This window comes from Heptranchias perlo, chromosome 1, assembly GCF_035084215.1.
Source record: "Heptranchias perlo isolate sHepPer1 chromosome 1, sHepPer1.hap1, whole genome shotgun sequence".
Taxonomy (NCBI): Eukaryota; Metazoa; Chordata; class Chondrichthyes; order Hexanchiformes; family Hexanchidae; genus Heptranchias; species Heptranchias perlo.
Genome location: NC_090325.1, coordinates 150,833,306 through 150,854,306, shown reverse-complemented (window position 1 = coordinate 150,854,306; position 21,001 = coordinate 150,833,306).

Genomic DNA, 21,001 nt, shown 5'->3' with positions numbered 1-21,001 from the left:
GCTACTGGTAGGTCAAGATTGTTCTGTGCAGTTCATGTAGACTTTGTGATATACCTCTGGCACAACCTTCCAGGTGAGCCTGAGCCTCCTTAGTATGGCTCCTCTACCAAGCTCAGATATCTAATGCAGCAGAATCATTGCCTGGGTAGTGCCTGCTGTAACTTATGAAACTCTTTTGCTCCTGTGTTCTCAGACCTCCCTCTCCTCCTTATGCCTGACAATAGTTGTTCAATCCATGTTTATGGTCAGAAATTTCCATTAACAATTGCAGGTCTCACTGCTCCCCTGGAGGATTAAATAGCAACGGGAACATAGGAACAGGAATAGGCCATTTAGCCCCTCGAGCCTGTTCTGCCATTCAATGAGATCATGGGATTAAATCACCCCTTAATCTTCTAAATTCCAGGGAATATTTAGCTCATTTTATTTAATTACAGTGTATGAAAATATAGGGACCAACATTCCTTTGCATGAAACTCTCTGAAAAAGTAGGATGTAAAAAGTGGTGGACTGCTAGGAAAAGTAGCAGAGTAACGGTCTATATCCACAACTAATAACTCTTTGCAATCGTAATTTTCATATAAACCATATCTGAACTTCCATAAAACATTTTTAATATCTCTCCATAGATGCACAGTGCTGCTCTCGTTATTCATACAAGACTTTTAATGGGGCCTTAGGAAGTTCAACTGTCCTTTTTCCCAATTTTTACTAAACAATGCTGATACCTGCTATTGAGGAGGAGAAATGCTTAGACCACAGCTGATTAATCCATTGCTGCTTTCTCGAGACATTCCACCATTGTCTTTGCATAATCACTTTTTCATCCAACTTCATGAGCAGAGGAATGTCAGGACCTGTATTTTCAAACATTGTGATTGAATCGATTTTATCTAGTGCAAAGATAGGAATTAATGAAGCCAACCTGTAAAGATATTCCAAATGCCATTCACTCTCAAAATATCCGTCGCGAAGATCAATTTCTGATTATGGCAAGTATACATTGCAATCTCTGGGAGGTTTGGGAAAGCTGTTTCCCTGGTTGTAGATGTAGTCTTAAAACTTGTTTGTTGCTTTTGGATTTTGGACCTTCTAAAGTCTAATCCAAACCAGATTAAGATTTATCTGAACGCTCACCTCTGCAAGCTATTGATAAATAATTTGAAAAATAAAATCTTTATTGAAATAAAATATCAAATGTGAAGCTTTAAATAATGCCAGCTGGTAAGGGTAAGGGTGGCTAGGATTACACTGCCTTTGTTTACACCGTATCTGTTCAGTGCGAGAAGGATTGAGCAAAGCAGGAGTTGAATTTTCAATATTTTCATTCAAGTATAAAATAAAGCTTTTAATAATTAAAAGTCACAACATCATTGTCTTCAAATTGCTGCAGTTCAAACTATTTATTACCTCTCTCCTGAGAACATAATTCCGCCCATCTCATGTACTTAAAAATGTAATTTGTCACACCGCCTGTATTTTTAGCGACATATTACTGATCAGCAAAAGTTTGAATTCATAGAATCCTAGTATCATAGTAGGTACAGCATAGGAGGAGGCCATTCGGTCCATCGTACCTGTGCCGGCTCTTTGAAAGAGCTATCCAATTAGTCCCATTCCCATGCTCTTTCCCCATAGCTCTAAATTTTTTCCCTTCAAGTATTGATCCAATTCCCTTTTGAAAGTTACTATTGAATCTGCTTCCACCACCCTGTCAGGCAGTGCATTCCAGATCATTACAACTTGCTGCATAAAAAAATGTTTCCTCATGTCACCTCTGGCTCTTTTGCCTATCACCGTGGCCCCAATATTAGAGTGGAGGCAGGATGGCAGCCGGGGGGGGGGGGGGGGGGGTGCGTGTGAATGGGCTCGTGGGTAACCCGACCAATAAAAAATGTCAGTTTCCCATGCGATCGCGATTCAATTGGAGCCACTTAACGTGGCTCCCGGGTTTGCCTTCTGAAAGCTGCGCAGCGGGCGGACTGCGCACCCGCATCACAGGCTGTCAGCTGGAGGAGCTCTATTTAAAGGGCCATTGCTTCATTGGCTTTTCCTGGAGCAAACACCCAAACACCACAATGGAGCAGCACAGGGTCAAGGCTGCTCCAAGGTTAAACGATGCCTCACTCCAGGTGCTACTGGATGGGGTGAGGAGGAGGAGGGATCTGTTTTACGTGGCAGACGGGAGGAAGTGCCCTGCCTCTGCCACCAAGAAGGCCTGGCTCGAGGTGGCAGAGGAGGTCACCAGCAGGAGCAACATCTCCCGCACCTGGGTCCAGTGCAAGAAGCGCTTCAATGACCAAACTAGGTCAGCAAAAGTGAGTACACTTATTGATTCTCCTACATTCCATGTTCCACATCACCGCCACCCCCCCACCCACAACTCATTCTGCACTGCCAACACTACTCTATCACATCACTCCTCTCACTAATGTCCTTTAGGGAAAGAAACCTGGAATCCTTACCTGGTCTGGCCTATATGTGACTCCAGACCCACAGCAATGTGGTTGATTCTTAATTGCTCTCTGAAATGGCCTAGCAAGCCACTCAGTTGTAAAATCTCGCTAAAAAAAATCATAATAAGAATAAAACCGGATGGACCATCGGCATCGGACCACTAGGCACCGGACACGACAAAGGCAAACCAAGCCCAGTTGACCCTGCAAAGTCCTCCTCACTAACATCTGGGAACTTGTGCCAAAATTGGGGGAGCTGTACCACAGACTAGTCAAGCAACAGCCTGATATAGCCATACTCTCAGAATTATACATTTCAGCCAAGGTCCCAGCTCTCCATCACCCATCCCTGCCTATGTCCTGTCCCACCGGCAGGACAGACCGACCAGAGATGGTGGTACAGTGATATACAGTCGCCCTGGGAGTCCTCAAAATTGACTCCAGACCCCATGAAGTCTCATGGCATCAGGTCAAACATGGGCAAGGAAGCCTCCTGCTGATTACCACCTACCGCCCTCCATCAGCTGATGAATCAGTCCTGCTCCATGTTGAACACCACTTGAAGGAAGCACTGAGGCTAGCAAGGGCACAGAACATACTGTGGGTGGGGGACTTCAATGTCCATCACCAAGAGTGGCTCAGTAGCACCACTACCGACCGAGCTGGCCAAGTCCTGAAGGACATAGCTGCCAGACTGGGCCTGCGGCAGGTGGTGAGCGAACCAACATGAGGGAAAAACTTACTTGACCTCATCCTCACCAATCTACCTGTCGCAGATGCATCTGTCCATGACAGTATTGGTAGGAGTGACCACCGCACAGTCCTCGTGGAGACAAAGTCCCGTCTTCGGACTGAGGATACCATCCAATGTGTTGTGTGGCACTACCACCGTGCTAAATGGGACAGATTCAGAACAGATCTAGCAGCTCAAAACTGGGCATCCATGAGGCGCTGTGGGCCATCAGCAGCAGCAGAATTGTATTCCAGCACAATCTGTAACCTCATGGCCCGGTGTATTCCTCACTCTACCATTACCAACAAGCCAGGGGATCAACCCTGGTTCAATGAGGAGTGTAGAAGAGCATGCCAGGAGCAGCACCAGGCGTACCTAAAAATGAGGTGCCAACCTGGTGAAGCTACAACTCAGGACTACATGCGTGCTAAACAGCGGAAGCAACATGCTATAGACAGAGCTAAGCGATTCCACAACCAACGGATCAGATCAAAGCTCTGCAGTCCTGCCACATCCAGTCATGAATGGTGGTGGGCAATTAAACAACTAACGGAAGGAGGAGGCTCTGCAAACATCCCCATCCTCAATGATGGCGGAGTCCAGCATGTGAGCGCAAAAGACAAGGCTGAAGAGTTTGCAACCATCTTCAGCCAGAAGTGCCGATTGGATGATCCATCTCGACCTCCTCCCGATATCCCCACCATCACAGAAGCCAGTCTTCAGCCAATTAGTTTCACTCCACGTGATATCAAGAAACGGCTGAGTACACTGGATACAGCAAAGGCTACAGGCCCCTACAACATCCTGGCTGTCGTGCTGAAGACTTGTGCTCCAGAACTAGCCGCGCCTCTAGCCAAACAGCTACAATACTGGTATCTACCTGACAATGTGGAAAATTGCCCAGGTATGTCCTGTCCACAAAAAGCAGGACAAATCCAATCCGGCCAATTACCGCCCCATCAGTCTACTCTCACTCATCAGCAAAGTGATGGAAGGTGTCGTCGACAGTGCTATCAAGCGGCACTTACTCACCAATAACCTGCTCACTGATGCTCAGTTTGGATTCCGCCAGGACCACTCGGTTCCAGACCTCATTACAGCCTTGGTCCAAACATGGACAAAAGAGCTGAATTCCAGAGGTGAGGTGAGAGTGACTGCCCTTGACATCAAGGCAGCATTTGACCGAGTGTGGCACCAAGGAGCCCTAGTAAAATTGAAATCAATGGGAATCAGGGGGAAAACTCTCCAGTGGCTGGAGTCATACCCTAGCACAAAGGAAGATGGTAGTAGTTGTTGGAGGCCAATCATCTAAGCCCCAGGACATTGCTGCAGGAGTTCCTCAGGGCAGTGTCCTAGGGCCAACCATCTTCAGCTGCTTCATCAATGACCTTCCCTCCATCATAAGGTCAGAAATGGGGATGTTCGCTGATGATTGCACAGCGTTCAGTTCCATTTGCAACCCCTCAGATAATGAAGCAGTCCGAGCCCACATGCAGCAAGACCTGGACAACATCCAGGCTTGGGCTGATAAGTGGCAAGTAACATTCGCGCCAGACAAGTGCCAGGCAATGACCATCTCCAACAAGTGAGAGTCTAACCACCTCCCCTTGACGTTCAATGGCATTACCATCGCCGAATCCCCCACCACCAACATCCTGGGGGTTACTATTGACCAGAAACTTAACAGGACCAGCCATATAAATGCTTTGGCTACAAGAGCAGGTCAGAGGTTGGGTATTCTGTGGCGAGTGACTCACCTCCTGACTCCCCAAAGCCTTTCCACCATCTACAAGGCACAAGCCCGGAGTGCGATGGAATACTCTCCCCTTGCCTGGATGAGTGCAGCTCCAACAACCCTCAAGAAGCTCGACACCATCCAGGACAAAGCAGCCCGCTTGATTGGCATCCCATCCACCACCGTAAACATTCACTCCCTTCACCACCGGCGCATCGTGGCTGCAGTGTGTACCATCCACAGGATGCAATGAAGCAACTTGCCAAGGCTTCTTTGACAGCACCTCCCAAACCCACAACCTCTACCACCTAGAAGGACAAGAGCAGCAGGCACATGGGAACAACATCACCTACACGTTCCCCTCCAAGTCACACGCCATCCTGACTTGGAAATATATCGCCGTTCCTTCATCGTCGCTGGGTCAAAATCCTGGAACTCCCTACCTAACAGCACTGTGGGAGAACCTTCACCACACAGAGTACAGTGGTTCAAGAAGGTGGCTCACCACCACCTTCTCAAGGGCAATTCGGGATGGGCAATAAATGCTGGCCTTGCCAGCGACGCCCACATCCCATGAACGAATAACAAAAAGACCCACTTAAGGCTCATCCTCAACTTACCTGCTCTTCCTCAGCACTTCCTCACCTCCCCATTACTCACCCCACCACTACCACTTAACCCAATCCTCATCCAATGTCATGGCTCTGTCTCATACTCCCCCACTGATGCATCTCTTTCACGGCCAGCCGCACCCAAACCAATGCATTCATCGGTTGGCCACTTCACCATCACTCGCTCACAGGTCTGTTGTTTCCCCTCTTCTAGGAGAAGAGAGTGCAAAATGCATGGGAGTGGGCGAGGACCGGAGGGGGACCGCATCAAACTGTCATCCTTATAGAGGCACTGGAGCTCAGCTGAACTCTCGAGCGCCTGTCCGTCGGGGCCACCGAGACTGGCAACGCACAAACATCTGGTGACACAACTTTAACATTCATCACACACAATATGAATTAATGTTAACATGCCTTGCCATCTTCAGCACCTCAGTATGCTCATCGCAACATGACACATCTGTGATCATGCTTAATATTGCCTTCTGTTCTCTTGATGGCAAAGAGCGATTCCTCAGAGGACCTGCTGGCCTCTGAGGGTGCACCATCACATTTAGTGAGCCATCCACCAGCGCAGATACTCACACCTTGGTGGGTCCTAGTACTCAGTTAACTGGGTTGGCACCTGGTGAGTTACCACACACGTGAGCACGAGCAGACACTGGTGGCAGGGGCAGCTGTGGAGAGTCCGTATCAGTGGGTGCACTCCTCTCCAGGCTCTACTCAGCTGGAAACAGATGCTGAACCCTGGGGGCCATTCTTTAAAAGGAGAATGATCGAGGGACAGCAGGACATTCACAAGGTACTGGACCAGCCATATAAATACTGTGGCTACGAGAGCAGGTCAGAGGTTGGGTATTCTGTGGCGAGTGACTCACCTCCTGACTCCCCAAAGTCTTTCCACCATCTACAAGGCACAAGCCAGGAGTGTGATGGAATACTCTCCCCTTGCCTGGATGAGTGCAGCTCCAACAACACTCAATAAGCTCGACACTATCCAGGACAAAGCAGTTCGCTTGATTGGCACCCCATCCACCACCGTAAACATTCACTCCCTTCACCACCGGCGCACTGTGGCTGCAGTGTGTACGATCCACAGGATGCACTGCTGAAACTTGCCAAGGCTTCTTCGACAGCACCTCCCAAACCCGCGACCTCTACCACCTAGAAGGACAAGAGCAGCAGGCACATGGGAACAACCCCACCTGCACGTTCCCCTCCAAGTCACACACCATTCCCGACTTGGAAATATATCGCCGTTCCTTCATTGTTGCTGGGTCAAAATCCTGGAACTCCCTTCCTAACAGCACTGTGGGAGAACCATCACCACACGGACTGCAGCGGTTCAAGAAGGCGGCTCATCACCACCTTCTTAAGGGCAATTAGGGATGGGCAATAAATGCCGGCCTCGCCAGCGACGCCCACATCCCATGAACGAATTTTAAAAAACAGGTGCCGTGCGCACTTTCCACAATAGTGCAGGGGATGGAGGAGTCCAACTCCTTCATGAGGAATGGTGGCACAGGTACGGGAGGGAATCTGTGAGATACTGTTACAAGGACGTGAGGCAATCTCTGAGATAGTGTCACAGGGACGTGAGGGAATCTCTGAGATACTGTTGCAGGGACGTGAGGGAATCTCTGAGATATTGTCACAGGGACGTGAGGGAATCTCTGAGATACTGTTGCAGGGACGTGAGGGAATCTCTGAGATAGTATCACAGGGATGTGAGGGAATCTCTGAGATACTGTTACAGGGACGTGAGGGAATCTCTGAGATAGTGTCACAGGGATGTGAGGGAATCTCTGAGATAGTGTCACAGGGACGTGAGGGAATCTCTGAGATAGTGTCACAGGTTCGTGAGCAACTCTCTGAGGTAGTGTCACAGGTAAGTACGGGAATGTCTGCAAAGGAGGGAAGGCTAGCCTCCATTGAGCTTCAAGCATGGCTCACAAATGAGTCAATTCAGGCCCTGACAACTGCCTTTCGGACTCAGGTTGAACAACATTCTGCCGCCTTAAGCAGGCAGACATATACTCTAGCACTGGCCTTTCAAGGCAACACACATGTCCTCCAAACTGTTGTTCAGCAGAGTGGCAGGAGTGATGTGGGCCTGGCCCAGGGGATGGATGATGGCGAAAGGGGACATGGAAGTGGGGACGCCACTCAAAGCGCTCCCACGTCTCACCCATTGCCCCCCTCTCAACCAGTACCCACAATGCTGCCTCCTCTCCAGGTAGCCGAATCTGCCCGTGTACAGGTGCAGGTGGAGCAGTCTTTGGAGGGGCCCTCACAGGCACCAAAACCCAGAGGGCATAGGCCCAGAGCATCTAAGCAGTCAGGGCATGAACATGAGCAACCTGCCACTACCTCTGCTGCAGCCACAGGGGATGCACCACATAGAAGCAGTCGTAAGGGAAAGGCGAAGGTTTTGTGAGCACAAAGGGTATGGACAAGGATGTTTGACAGACTCTCATGTTTTTCATTTATATTTAGTTTTTGTTAAAGTGACATTAAATTTTATGATTGTCACCACTGCTGCCATGTCGTGCCCATTCTTGACTGGCTTTTGTGATAGGGCCCTTTCATGAGGTTCACCATGAACGGTGACACTTGATGCCACCCATTGGGTCACTTTACAGTGGGTATATGTGTTGTTGCAGGACTGTTTTGTGCAGGGAGGGGTGGGTGGCCTGGTGTGGGCGCTGGTCTTTCCAGGTGGTGTGAGGACTGGACTCTTCACACTTTCTGATGTTAGGAGAACCGTTCACATATCAGTGACTCCCTGGCCTCACAAGCAGCCAGATGAGCCGCTGCTCTGCCCATGGGTTCCTCCTCCTCCACCTCTTCGTCCTCCTCCTCCACATGGGTGGCAGATGTGGATGGGGGGGTCCTCAAGCGGCACCCCTCTGTTGTTGCTCTCTGTGCTCTAATGCAGATGCCTGAGGCACAGCACTGTGTTGTAGAGCTGCAAGTGACAGAACTGCATGCCGTGCCTGGCGAGGCTGGTGATGTTGCTCGTCCTCGGATGTAGTGGTGAATGCAGCCATGGCGCCCCCCCATCCTGATGTGTGAGTTTGAGAGGGTCCGAAAAGTTGTTAAATATGTGTGAACTGAAGAATTGTGAGTGGAAAGTAAGAATTTTCAGTGAAAACACAAAGATCTCACAGCCAAAAGTTTGTGTGAAAGAACGAAATGCCCTGCAGCAGGAACTCAGCTTTTCTCCCCAATGTCAAACAAATGTTTGAATGTCCCACTGACTGCTGGCTGAAACATGCCTGGTAGAACAATGAGTGCATGTGAAACACGCTGGGGATGTTTCAAAATCGGACCCCTGCCTTAATGTGGAGAAAATTGCATACTTTAAGCACTTTAAGTCTTAACTATCGTCCCGCTGGCTTTAATTGCTGATGGTACTTCCGCATTCGGGAGGCGCGCGCGCACCTGCACCCGTCAATGGGGAACCTGGAAGTCGGCGGGTTGGAGCCGGGTTCTGAACCTGCTTGGGATTTCCGCAATTTTCAGAGCCTCCCCGTCCCCACCGCACCGGCTACTTCACTGGAAAATTGAGCCCCTTAAATCTGTGTCCTCTGATTACTGACAATTCTGCCACTGGAAACAGTTTCTCCTTATTTATTCTGTCAAAACTGTTCATGACTTTGAACACCTCTATCAAATCTCCCCTTAACCTTTTCTGTTCTAAGGAGAACAATCTCAGCTTCTCCAGTCTCTCCACATAACTGAAGTCCCTCATCCCTGATACCATCCTGGTAAATTTCCTCTGCACCCTCTGTAAGGCCTTGACATCCTTCCTAAAGTGTGGTGCCCAGAATTGAACACAATACTCCAGCTGAGGCCTAACCAGTGATTCATAAAGATTTAGCATAATTTCCTTCTTTTTGTACTCTATGCTTCAATTTATAAAGCTCAGGATCCCATATGCTTTTTTAACAGCCTTCTCAACTTGATCTGCCACCTTCAACGATTCGTGTATGTGCACCCCAGGTCTCTCTGTTCCTGCACCCCTTTTAAAATTGTATCATTTAATTTATATTGCCTCTCCTCATTCTTCCTACCAAACTTCACACTTCCCTGGGTTAAATTTCATCTGCCATGTGTTTGTCCATTTCACCAGCCTGTCTATGTCCTCCTGAAGTCTGTTACTATCCTCCACATTGTTTACTACATTTCCGAGTTTAGTGATATCTGCAAACTTTGAAATTATACTGTCTATACCCAAGTCCAGGTCATTAATATATATCAAAAAGAGCAGTGGACTTAATATTGACCCCTGAGGAACACCACTGCACACTTCCCTCCAGTCTGAAAAACAACCGTTCACCACTACTCTTTGCTTTCTGTCCCTTAGCCAATTTTGTATCCACAAGTCTATTATGTGGTACTTTATCAACTGCACATTCCTAATTCAGAATGTGCAGGTCTCAATGTTGTATTTCTGAGTACAGGTACACATTCCTTTACAATCCGGTCATCAAAATCTTGTGAACAACCTCCTCCCCTAATAGTCAGCAAAACATTTCCACTTTTCACAACAGAAATCACTGGGGTGGGGGTGGGGGAAGAGAGAGAGGGGAAGAGGGAGAAAGAGAGAAAGAGAAAGAGAGAAAGAACGTAGGAACATGAGTAGGCCATTCAAGATGCACAAAAAGATATGACAAGCAAGAGGAAAATATATTAATGTTTGAAGCATATTGCAGCCAAATTCAATGTAAATCTGCAGCCAAAATATTGTAGGAGAGAAATAAGATGATTTTTAAATTTCAACAAGTAAATTGTAAGTATACAAGTGAGAATGAATGTAATAGTTGAGTAACAGAGCATATATAATACACTCCTCAAAAAGCAATAGAAACTGACTTGATGCTAATCTAGTAGACATCAGTAGAGTGATCACCATATTCCTGTGTAATATATGCGTTACATTACATTGAATCTACAGCACAGAAACAGGCCATTCGACCCAACTGGTTTATGCTGGCATTTATACTCCACATGAGCCTCCTCCCTCCCTGCTTCATTAGCACCTATCAGCATACCCTTCTATTCTTTTCTCTCCCATGTGCTTATCTAGCTCCCCCTTAAATGTATCTATGTTATTTGCCTCAACTACTCCTTGTGGTAGAGCATTCCTCATTCTTACCATACTTTGGGTAAATTCCCAAATTCCCTAAATTCCCTATTGAATTTATTAGTGATCATTTTCTATTGATGACCTCTAGTTTTGGACTCCCCCACAAGTGGAAACATTTTCTCTACATCTACCCTACCCTTTCATTATCTTAAAGACTTCTATCAGTTCACCCCTCAGACTTCTTTTTTCTGGAGAAAAGAGCACCAGCCTGTTTAGTCCTTCCTGATAAGTATATCCTCTCAGTTCTGGTATCATCTTTCTGAATCTATTTTGCACCTTCTCCAATGCCTCTACATCCTTTTTATAATATGGTGACCAGAACTGTGTACTGTACTCCAAGTGTAGTCTAGCCAAGGTTCGATACAAGTTTAACATAACTTCTCTGCTTTTCAATTCTGGAAATGAACCCCAGTGTTTGGTTTGCCTTTTTTATGGCCTTATTAACCTGTGTCGCTACATTTAATGATTTGTGTCTCTGTACCCCATGATCCATTAGTTCCTCTACCCCATTTAGACTCTTATTATCCAAGCAGTATGTGGCCTCCTTATTCTTCTACCAAAATGCACCACCTCACACTTATCTATATTGAAATTCATTTGCCAATTACACACCCATTCTGTAAGTTTATTGGGTAAAGAAGTTTCTCCTGAATTCCCTATTGGATTTATTAGTGACTATCTTATGTTGACAACCTCTAGTTTTGGACTTCCCCACAAGTGGAAACATTTTCTCTACGTCTATTAACTACACCCACCAATTTGATATCATCCGCAAATTTTAAAACTGTACTCATGATTCCCGAATCCAAATCGTTGATGTAAATTGTGAACAACAGTGGTTCCAGTACCGATCCCCGTGGAACACCACTTTCCAACTTTTACCAGTCTGAGTAGCTATCCTTAACCTCAACTCTCTGCTTTCTGTTTAGTAGCCAGCTTGCTATCCATTCTGCTACCTGTCCTCTGACGCCACATGCTCTGACCTTAGTCGTGAGTCTACAACGTGGTACCTTATCGAAGGCCTTTTGAAAATCCAAATATATTACATCTACAACATTGCCCTTATCTACTCATTCTGTTGCTTCTTCAATTAATTCAATAAGGTTGGTCAATCATGACTTTCCCTTCTGAAATCCATGCTGACTGCTGTTTATTATATTTTCATTTTCTAGATGTTTTTCTATTACATCTTTGAGTAAAGATTGCATTATCTTTCCTACCACTGATGTTAAGCTAACTTGTATATAGTTCCTTGGACTTGTTCTATCTCCCTTTTTAAATATAGGAATAACATTAGCTGCCCGCCAGTCTTCTAGCATATTCCCTTTTCTAATGAATTTTTATATCTATGTAATAATGGCTCTACAGTCTCTTCTCTTATTTTAATTTATTTTAACTTTAACTTATTTTAATATGCACGGATGCAATCCATCTGGACCAAAGGTTTTGTCTCCTCTTCGTTTATCAATTATCTCCCCCCTTTCTATTTCAAATGTCTTCATACCTTTTTTGATCTCTTCTTCTAATGTCATGCCCACCTTGTTCGTCTCCCTGGTAAATACGGAGGCAAAGTAACTATTCAATATCTCTGCCATTTTGCTGTCATTACCTGTGAGTTTATCTTATGCATCCCTTAGTGGTCCTTATCCCTATCCTGATTTTTCTTTTGTTATTTATGTGTCTGTTGAATACTTTACTATTTCTTTACATATTCCTTGATAATTTAATTTTGTAGTTCCTTTTTGCTTTCATAATTGTTTTTTGACATCCTTCCTAACCTCTTCATATTCCTTTTTTTGTCTATGTTCTTAGAGTTTGCCTTTTTCTTTAGTTTCAATTTTACCTTTATCTCTTTATTCATCCATGGTCTTTCATTATTGTTTAGTTTTTTCTTGTTTTTTAGAGGAATATATTTCTTCTGAACTCTATTGATCACCATATTAAATATTTCTCACTGTTGTTCTATCCCTTTGTATGTCAAAATTTGTTTCCAATTTACCTTCCCTAGTTCCCATGATGTGGAGATGCCGGTGATGGACTGGGGTGGACAAATGTAAGGAATCTTACAACACCAGGTTATAGTCCAACAATTTTATTTGAAAATCACAAGCTTTCGGAGATTATCTCCTTCGTCAGGTGAGTGAGTAAAAGGTTCTCAAATCGCATATCTTATATTAGGCCGGGACACGATCACACCAATCAAAGGTGTCGTTGGTGTTCAGACTGTTTAGCCACGGAAAACAGTTCTGAATACACAATGGGTCAGGTTACAAAGCCAGAGAGAGAAAGAGACCCGAAAGGCAGAGAGAGAGAGAGAGAGAGAGTTCCATTCTCATCCCCTCAAAATTATCCTTTTTCCAATCCATTACTTTGGTCTTTGTCTTACTTATGTCTTTCTCAATAATTATTTTAAACCTTATTATGTTATGATCACTATTGTCCCCTTACGCTTACTTCTCTTATCTGTTCCAGTTCATTTCCCATCACTATATCCAGCAGTGATTCCTCTCTTGTTGGGCTTCTCACATACTGGGTAAGAAAGGAGTCCTGTACACACTGTAAAAACTCCATTCCCTTGTTTCCTTTCCCTACCTCTTCTTGACAGTTTATTTGGGGATAGTTGAAATCTCCCACGATTATTATTCAATGTTTTTTACTCGTTTCATAGATTTGCCTACATATTTATTCTGCTACTTCCCTTCCACTATTAAGTGGTCTGTAGAATATCCCTTAATAGGGATATTCTACAGACCACTTAATAGTGGAAGGGAAGTACTATTGAAAAAAGTGACATAATAATATTAAGATAGAAACAGAATCTATATTGATTGAGGCAAAGGATAAGAAGGGATTGATCAATCCCTTCTTATCCTTTGCCTCAATCAATATAGATTCTGTTTCTATCTTAATATTATTATGTCACTTTTTTCAATTGCCATTATATTGTCTTTAATTAGTACAGCTACTCCACACCCACTTCTTCCTTCCCTATCCTTTCTAAATACCTTATTTTCTGCAATATTTAACTGCCAGTCCTGTTCTTTAAGTGGCCATGTGGCATTGATGTTTCACATTCACACGGATCTTATAAACCAGCTTTATTGTGAATTGCAGGGTCAAATTGCTGTGCACCAGTTTATATTGTTAACACTAACTGAACAGTTTTATCAGCAGTAGGGTGAAGAATTGCAGCATCTCATATTGCTATGATTGTTGCTGTTAGATATCAGCAAACACTAATTCTATGAGAATCTGGACTTGGCCAAAATTACAGGAACTGTTCAGATTATACAAAGAATTACAAACTATTATTAGATGGCAATCTCATCATGGAGTTTAAAAGATATCTTTGCAGCTTAAAGGGAAAACCAAAATGAAATTACAGCCCATTTTACTATATATATATATATATCTACTGTGGAGTTTGTGTAGATAGTTTCAATCCACATCCGATGACTATGAAGTAACACATAACAGTTAGTATACAATGTATTACAATAATGCTGTGGGAAACATAACAATTTGTGAAGATTATAAATCTGTGAAGCTCTGCTTTTTATTTATATTTCTAAAAATGGACACACTGAAAAGTACATGCATTTAACTTTCTTCTATAGTTCTGACCTGCAGTTAAACGGGGAAATTATCTTGGGTCTACATCCAGATGCACTGGATCACCTGGGTGCAGAGAATAGTGGAAAATCAAGTCGGCTGGAGCATATGCCTATGAAGGAGTTTGCCTGATTTTCAGATATTCATTGCATCCAGGCAATCCAGTGCACCTGGGTGCAGATGCAGGAAAATCTCCCCTTAAAATGTTCTCAAGTGGCTTGATGGGTAAAGTGGGCAAGATTTCTAAGTTTGCAAGAACTTTAAAAATGCTACTTGCACATATTTTTGCTATACAAATTGAGATATTAAGCATTTTCAGAATAAATGCAAATTAAAATACATTTGCAAAAATTGAAATTGCTTTTATAAAAATCTGGCCCCCAACTTCTTTTAAATTAATATAAGCAACCATTAGCAATGTCATAGGGCAGCTACTGGACTGAAGATTGGTTTGGCAGTAAACTTCAAAAGGTTATTATTAATATGAACAAAGCTTGTCTAGAAGGGAGCTCAGTGATTCAAGGAGTCCAACAAGAATCTGTTCTTGGTCTCCTGATAAATTGAATAGATGGGCTAAGTACACAGATGAAATTTAATATTAAAAATATAAGGTAATACACATTGGTACAGGAAATGTGGACACAATGGATGGGTATCTATTGACAAAAGTGGAAAAGGAATATGCTTTTCAGGCAATTATCATTTACTGAAAGCATCCAGTGCAAGCAAATTTGTTGTTAATCAGGTGAACTGACTCCTGAAATACATCTTGAAGGCATTTGGTTACAAGTCAAAACAAAAAAGGAAAAAAATGATGAATAAAAAGAAAGAAACAAATTCACATATGATAAGTGTATTTTGTATTGTTATGTGCTTTTAGTTCTTTTTAGCATTTATTTGCTATTTTACTCCACTTTTCTCACTTCCTCCACTCCTAAAGGCATTGGGGTGAGTTTCCACAGGGGTTCTCCTGCTCAACTGCTGTAACTTCAGCGGAAGCTCATGTGGGCAGTAAACGCTAACATGGACAGGTTGGGCGTAATGGCCTGTAACTGTGTTGTAACTTCTATGTATCTCTGCATCTATGGAAGAGCCGTGTAAATTCTGTAAAAATGGCGCAAACACCTGTTATGCCGTTTTTCCAGAGCTTACATTGGTTTTCCGCCAAAGTTATGATGGACAAATGAGAGAATCCCTGCGGAAATGCATCCCATTGACTCCTACTGAGTACATTTCCATGTATGATATGTGCCCTCCATTACTTCAGCCAAGTAGTTATTTTTTACATGTGACCCTTTATATATGTGGAAATGGGTGCACACCAGAAATTGCCTCAAAGGCTCCTGAACACTTAAGTGACAACAGAAAAAAAACAAAATAAATACAAGAAAAAACATTTTGAAATGGCCTAACAATGTGGCACTCTTCTTACTGGCCATGCATGTGCCTAGAGTCAAAAGAAGGGTACATGGTAGAACAAAGCAAAAGTGCTAATTGGTCAAATCAGACCTAAACAAAAATACAGTTACAGACTAAAAGAAAATAACTCTCGAGAGAACAGGGATAGGTATAAATCTCAGCGAAAGGCAACAAAAGCTGCTATCAGAGCTGCCAAAACGGCATTGGAAAAGAAGGCAGCAGATAACTTTGGTCGCAATAGTATAATCATTTTGATCCATACTAGGAGCCAAAGGGCGATAAAGGACTCCTCAGGGCAGATTCTGGTGAACTCCCAGGACATGATGTGGAGATGCCGGTGATGGACTGGGGTTGACAAATGTAAGGAATCTTACAACACCAGGTTATAGTCCAACTGTTTTATTTGAAAATCACAAGCTTTCGGAGGCTTTCTCCTTCGTCAGGTGAGCGAGTGTGGGATTCCATGGAAGGTTACCACATTTATAGTATTGTTCTCTGACTATAAATGCAGTATAAATGAGGACAGTGAGTCAGTAATTATTGAGAAACTGTAGACCCATTAGCTTTTTTTTATTCATTCATGGGATGTGGGTGTCACTGGCAAGGCCAGAATTTATTGCCCATCCCTAATTGCCCTTGAGAAGGTGGTGGTGAGCCGCCTTCTTGAACCGCTGCAGTCCGTGTGGTGAAAGTTCTCCCACAGTGCTGTTAGTAGGGAGTTCCAGGATTTTGACCCAGTGACGCTGAAGGAACGGCGATATATTTCCAAGTCGGAATGGTGTGTGACTTGGAGGGGAACGTGCAGGTGGTGTTGTTCCCATGCGCCTGCTGCCCTTGTCCTTCTAGGTGGTAGAGGTTGCGGGTTTGGGAGGTGCTGTCGAAGAAGCCTTGCTGAGTTGCTGCAGTGCATCTTGTAGATGGTACACACTGCAGCCACGGTGCGCCATTGGTGGAGGGAGTGAATGTTTAGGGTGTTGGATGGGATGCCAATCAAGCGGGCTGCTTTGTCCTGGATGGTGTCGAGCTTCTTGAGTGTTATTGGAGCTGCACTCATCCAGGCAAGTGGAGAGTATTACATCACATTCCTGACTTGTGCCTTGTAGATGGGGAGTTAGGAGGTGAGTCACTCGCCGCAGAATACCCAGCCTCTGATCTGCTCTTGTAGCCACAGTATTTATGTGGCTGGTCCAGTTAAGTTTCTGGTCAACGGCAACCAGCTTGACTTCAGTTATAGAAAAGTTGCTAGAAGGGATCATTAGAGATGCTCCATATGACCACCTGGACAGAGAAGGTGTTATTACAGACTTTCAATATGGCAACTGGAAATGAAGGTCAAGTCTAACCAACTTGGTTAACTTTTTTGAGGCGGTTAATAAGTTGGTGGATGAAGGTAGCCCAGTTGACATTGTATACTTGAATTTTAAAAAAGCTTTCGATGAGGTGCCATAGAATAGGCTACTTTATAACTGTGGGATTGGGTTAGATAAGGAATTGGTTGCATTCTCATAGGCAGAGTGTTGTTATTAATTGTAGTGGTTCTGCTTGGAGACTAAGATTGCCAACTCTGTTTGGAGGCATTCCTGAAGGTTTGATCAAGTGACGCCTCATCACATGCCTCCTGATCACATGACATCTGCACCTGTTATTGTACTTACCTCAGAGAGGTTGGGTCCCCTGTAGTTGAGTTTCTTTGCTCGTGGTTTTGCCCCAGCAGATGTTGTGCGAGAAGGTTCCAAGGACCAAGAGACCACCGCAAGCAGGTGAAGAAGGGAAACTGAGGGCAGGAAAACGGGGTAACTGAGGCTCGGGGAGCGATTCACAGGTGGGAACCAGAGGTGGGAGGAACTTTGATTTCATCAATAACCAATAGCACCTCACTGAAATTGCACCGATAACTAATAGTAATACTGGTAAAACTCAGATATCCCTCATAACCAACAATAATATAATAACTCATTAATAGTCCATATGTAACTGGTAGTACTTGGTGTAATGCCCCAATACCCTCCCTGTAACTAGCAGTAATCCTATAACTCACTGATACTCACCCTGAAACTATGGCCAGAATCCCCCTGCACTGCACAAGATCTGGTCAGTCCCCAGGTTTCACTCACCACTTTACTGGCTGCTCCTCTCTGGGCGTCGCTCCCACTCACCATGTTGCTGCTGCTCTCGGCTGTGCAGAAAATATTGACCCAACGTCCAAACAATTCCCCAGTCTCCCTCTCTGCTCCCCCTGCTCAACCCTGAATACCCATGGCCTCCAGTCTCCCTCGCTACCCCACCCATCCTCAATCCCATTCTCTTCCCCTAAACCCACAACCCCCAGTCACCCTCTCTCCCCTGAGCCCCCATTTCGCAGTCTCCTTCTCTCCCATTCCCCAACCCTCAGTCTTCAACTCTCCCCGAATCCCGACTCCTGAGCACCCCCCCACCAATCCCAAGACCCCCGATTCCTGAGGCCCAAAACAAATGTAATCCGTTTTTTGTGGGTAAAATAAAATCATGCCTTTTATGTTTGTACCTGTAGCGTTACACTACATTATTGAAACCCTGGCAAGTGATACCGCAAAAATGAACTGCTGCATGGTTTTATAAGGCAAGGTGTACCTGTGTGGAACTAATTAAATGTTGAGTAAGGCAGTGATTCATTTCAAACAATAAATTATGTTTAGACACAAAATTAAATTGCTTACAGTCCGTCCTCCTCCGATCCACCACGTGCTGTAACTGCTCCTGGCTTGTGCACTTGGCACACTCAGGCAGCAGTTCCCTCCAATACAAACTTCCGGAACTCCGGAAGTGCGACAAGCAGGCGCAGCAGTGGGGGAGCGAACAACTGATTGGCTGCTGCACCATTTAAAAACGTCATCCCGGCAACCTTCGAATCTCTCTATCTAAATAATATAACACACAAAAGGTAGGTCAATTCTGAACTAACTTTTCTCCCAAGTTGCCAGTGGCAGCGCTTGGGAGACAAATCATGGATTTCAGGAGACTGCCGCCCGAAAGCGGGAAGTTTTGGAATCCTATTGGAGAACGGTCACTAGTGGAATTCTACAGGGAATGGTATTTGGACCATTGTTCTGCACTGTCCATATTAATAGTCTGAATGAAGGTGATGGGGAACTGTCAGCAAGTTTGCGGACGAAACAAAGATTTGTGCCAGTGTTAGAACCTTGTGTGAACAAAAAGACTACAATCAGATCTATCTGTGATGGGGGAATGGGCCTGTGTCTGGCAGATGACATTTAATGTGGATAAATGTACTGTTACACATGCCAAGCATATATATATATATATCAGGCAGGGCTCTGAACTAAAGTCTGTTGAGTGGGAAAGAGACCTAGGTGTTATAATGATGTGGAGATGCCGGTGATGGACTGGGGTGGACAAATGTAAGGAATCTTACAACACCAGGTTATAGTCCAACAAATTTATTTTAAAATCACAAGCTTTTGGAGATTATCTCCTTCGTCAGATAATTGAATGAAAAGGTTCTCAAATCGCATATCTTATACGATGTTGGGACAGCATCACACCAATCAAAAGGTGTCGTTGTTATTCAAACAGGCCAGTCACGGAGAACAGCACGTCCCAGTACACTCGATATACATTGTGTCTTTTACACAGGCAGGCAGAAAGAAACTCAAAATGGCAGAGAGAGAGAGAATTTTAAAAAACATATAAATTTTTTCCCCCTTTTTTAACCCCACCAGCAAAAAGGGGGAAAAAATTTATATGTTTTTTAAAATTCTCTCTCTCTCTCTCTCTGCCATTTTGAGTTTCTTTCTGCCTGCCTGTGTAAAAGACACAATGTATATCGAGTGTACTGGGACGTGCTGTTCTCCGTGACTGGCCTGTTTGAATAACAACGACACCTTTTGATTGGTGTGATGCTGTCCCAACATCGTATAAGATATGCGATTTGAGAACCTTTTCATTCAATCATCTGACGAAGGAGATAATCTCCGAAAGCTTGTGATTTTAAAATAAATTTGTTGGACTATAACCTGGTGTTGTAAGATTCCTTACATAGGTGTTATAAGGCACGAGTCCCTAAAGGTTCTCAACCAGTGGCCCGAGGCTATAGCAAAAGCAAATAGAGTATTAGGACATATTGCTAGGATGACCCAATAGAAAACAAGAAGCATTATGGAGTCTTTGTACAAGGCCTTGGTTGGGGCTCATTTAGAATACTGTGTCTACTTTTGGTCCCTTGCATGGTGAATAATAGAAACCCAGGGAAAGGTTCAGAGGAGGGCCACTTGAATGCTACCTAGTTTAAAAGCCCTTAGTTATCACAATAGGCTTAGAGAGCTGGGTCTTTTTAGTCTAGAAACGCAGGCTTCGGGAGATTTGATTGAGATATTCAAATTAATGAAGGAGCTAGACTGTATCCATGTGGATAGAGTATTTGAATTACATAGGTTAGGGAAAACCAGAGCACATGTGTATAAGTTACATATACATAGAACTAGGCTAGATGTCAGGATGTTTTTCGTTTCACGAAGGGTCATTGACCTTGAACAAGTTGTCGGCTCATGAAGAGAGTGTGGATTTGTTGTAAGCATTCAAAAGGGAACTGGATATGTTCCTGTGTAGGGCTGATATCTCTGAGCACAAAAGGTAGGTAGGATGTTGGGTGATATGCATCATGGTCACTGTGGTCTCCTAAAACTTGTTTTAATCATCTCCGGTAGTCAGAAAGGAATTTCCCAGAATCTTTTTTCCCTGAATTGGCCTTGGGTTTTTAAAAATATTTTTTTTACCTCTCTCAGGAGATTACATAGCTGCTGGTGGGTGGGAGAATTGGGGGTCATGATGCTTAGTTTTAACATAGCTGTATGGGACATGCTCGATGGATCAGCTGGTCTTTTTCTGTCATCAGTTTTACATGTTTGTATAGGCTTGTTCAACTTACAACTCAGTGTCCAGCTACCATGGATGGCCATTTTGTATGGATTGGTTATAGATACAGTGTTGAACCAGCAGGAATGAAAAATAGCACACACAATGTTATGACTCAATGTGGCCCTCATCTACATGCATCCACTGACAAACTGGCAAGTGCTTCTTGGGATCATCTCAAATCAAATGAGATGAAAGATTAATGGATCTCTGTTCAATTTTCCAACTGTTAATACCCAATTTACGCCTGAAATTCAGATGCTACCAATTGGAAAACATACCCTTGTCATTCTACATAAATTTCGTACTCTTCTGAAGATCAAAGAACTGAAAATGATTCTTTGCCATGGTTCGACCCATAAGCAGCTTCCA